Consider the following 3,113-nt stretch of genomic DNA (forward strand, 5'->3'; position numbering starts at 1 on the left):
TACTGACTCCATACCTCAGTGGTGACATTCACTTTTTCTGTATCTAAAGATATATTGTGAAATCTTTACCCTGTTCTTTTTCATGTGTTTGTGTGTGGAATATGCATATGTGTGTGTTCATGTGTGTAGGCACATGTGTGTAGGCCCAAGGTTGATGTCATAAATCTTCAGTTGCTCTTCCATCTTCCTCTTTGAGGCAGGGTCTGTCAATCAAACCTGGAGCATGCTTAGTCTCACTAGCCAGCTTACTCTGGGGATCCCGTCTCCACTTTTGGAGTGTGACATTGCAGGCAAGTTGGCACGCCTATCTGTCACTTACGTGGGTTCTGGGATCCAGACTCTGTTCTCTTGCTTCATGGCAGGCCTTCTAAGCCTCCCCTACATTTGGAAGGTTCTGATGGCAGCTCCGCCTTCCTGGACTCACGGAGTAGGCAGCCTAACAACGTTCTCTGAGTAGCTGTGAAATGTCTAGAGTGGACAGGAAGAAACGGAAGCCGAGAAACGGCTTTCTCTCATGTTCTGAAGGTGTAACGCACTTCACCGAGACACACTGGGTGATGAGGAAGAGCTTCGGGTGCTAAACACTTGGATGTTGTCCTGACACTGTACAGCAGTACTGCATCCGTAGCCTGGAAGGGAAACAAGTTCAGCCAAAGGCGGACGGACTGTCAGAGCGACAGTCTACTAAGGCAGCTGACAGCAGGCAAGGTGGCGCCCTCATATCCTTCCCCTCACAAGACCCCTGAAGGTTTCCTCCGTTTTTCATAGATTCTCTTAGTATCAGTTTGTTCTTTAGAATGTCTCTGGACATGCTTGTCTGAGAACTGCGGACCTGGGAACACTTAAACGTCAAAGATGACCATATTGCGCGTTGGGAATCAGTGGACATACACGGGTCCTGTGTGTGATTTAGTGGAGCAATAGTAAGACCCAGAGAGTGGGCATGTGTGAGGGAGATGCTGGGAGCCTGAGACCGAGACTGACGGTGTCTGGCTGTGCTAGCTTGACTGCTGTTTATCGGCTCACAGAAAAGTAGACTGTAGGCCCATACCCCAGCAGCTCTCCTCTTGGTAGACTAACAGTCTGTTTTGCTCTAAATTTTTTAAAGGACAGACAGAAACATTTAATTAGGAATTCATTCACCAACAGGTGCTGGGTATCCCAGCACTCGGGAGACAGAAGTAGGCAGATCTCTGCGTTCGAGGCTAGCCTGGTCTACAGAGAGAATTCCGGGACAGAGAAACCCTATCTAACCCCACCACCGAAATTCACCAATGGAAACTGGAGAGATGGTTCAGTGGTTAAGAGCACTGGCTGATCTTCCAGAGGTTCTGGGTTCATTTCTCAGCATCCACAGGGCACCTCACAACTGTCTGAATTACAGTTCCAGGGGATCTCTGACACCTTCACACAGACATACATACAGGCTGAACACAACGTACATAAAATAAAAATAAATAAATCATTTCTTAAAAACCCTCCCCAAAAGAAACAGAAAAGAATTCACCAACATCTTTATCGCCAAACACAAATTCTAACAGAAAATGTATAGGTTGCGTCTCCAGAGCGTTAACTCCGCTCAGATTGAGTGATGAGGTAGATTGTGTTCAGGACTCTGTGTGCTGTGGTGGCCCAGATGCCAATCTGTGACCAGTGCGATTTCCTAGCAACAACGTGCACCATTCTTGTGGTGACAGCAGTGGTTTGGCGAGCTGATGTATTTCCAGGTACTGCGTCTGGCGTTCAGGTAAACGTGACTGTTACGGTCTCGTGGAGAGCACTGACTGCCAACCCAGCAGTGCTGAGGTCATTGTTAGCTGAGTTTCTCACTGTTGGGCCCAGCACGCTCATGACATTCGCTCCTATGAACAAGGAACAAATTTTGGGTCCTTGGGAAATGCTTCACCATCCTGATCAGTAAATGTAATTTAAGATGCCGTCTCTTGACTATGATGGGGATCTGAACGAGTGTCGGCCCCTGCTAGTGGGGCCCTCCGGCCTGGCTTGGGGACGATGCAGGCCACATCCCAGATCCTCCTGGCCGTGAGGACAAATGTTATTTTCCAATTCAAATTTTTTTTTGCAAAGAGCTAAAGTTTTTAATTTTTTATTTCAAAGTTTTAATTCTTATTAAGCTCAATTTATTATTATTATTATTACTTTACAATGTATGTTTTTCATAATTTATTTAAGAAAACTCTTGCAGGGCTGGAGAGATGGCTCAGAGGTTAAGAGCATTGCCTGTTCTTCCAAAGGTCCTGAGTTCAATTCCCAGCAACCACATGGTGGCTCACAACCATCTGTAATGGGGTCTGGTTCCCTCTTCTTGCCTGAAGGCATACACACAAACAGATGCATAATAAATAAATTAATATTTTTTAAAAAAAAGAAAAAGAAAACTCTTGCATTCCTTTGGTCACAAAGATCCCTTGTGTCCCCTCTGGCTGCTCTCTGTCTCTGCTCTTGCATTTGGAGCTGCACCCAATCTGAGTTCACTTTTCTGGTGGCAGGAGGGGTGGATGGGGACCAGCTTCTCCACACAAATTCAAGATAGTCTTCACACTACAGAGTCACATTGGGCCTCATTTAAAAGTCAGCTGACCGTTAATATCTGCGTGGCTCATTTCTGGACTCCGTGTTCGTCCCACAGAATCCTTTTCCCCTTGTCCCATGTCTCACGAGGTTGTGTGAATCCTCCATCTTCATTCTTTCTTGAATTCATTGTAGAATCAGAATCAGTTAGCCAGTTTCTCGATTTAGAAAGCCTTCCGGAGTTCTGACTTAGTGTCTGTTGTATCAATTTGAGGAAAATGTATCTAGAGACCCACTCAACCTTATCTCTCTCCTAAATCTACACACCATTGCTTTTCTCTCAGCTATTGGGATTTTCAGCATATAAACCTTGTTCATAAATATTTTGTGGTTTCTTTTTTATAATCTCTCCTTCTCTCCCTTCTTCCTTTTTCCCTCCTCCCCTCCCTTCCCTTCTTCCCCCTCTCCTGCCCTCTCCTCCTCCCTCCTTTCCTCTTATCTTTTGCTACTTGTTTTGTTTGTTGGTTGATTTTTGTTTTTTGTTTCAAAATGGTTTCACTATGTATCCCAGATTTGCTTTG

At 45.3% G+C, this 3,113-nt stretch overlaps 1 protein-coding gene across 1 annotated transcript in view; it reads left to right on the forward strand.

Moving 5' to 3' along the window:
• Nucleotides 1-3,113, forward strand: part of Ccr6 (C-C motif chemokine receptor 6) — a 12,619-nt gene that overhangs the window by 6,973 nt on the left and 2,533 nt on the right. The gene's annotated exons all lie outside the window — the stretch shown is intronic.

Source organism: Microtus ochrogaster, linkage group LG9, assembly GCF_000317375.1.
Source record: "Microtus ochrogaster isolate Prairie Vole_2 linkage group LG9, MicOch1.0, whole genome shotgun sequence".
Lineage (NCBI taxonomy): Eukaryota > Metazoa > Chordata > Mammalia > Rodentia > Cricetidae > Microtus > Microtus ochrogaster.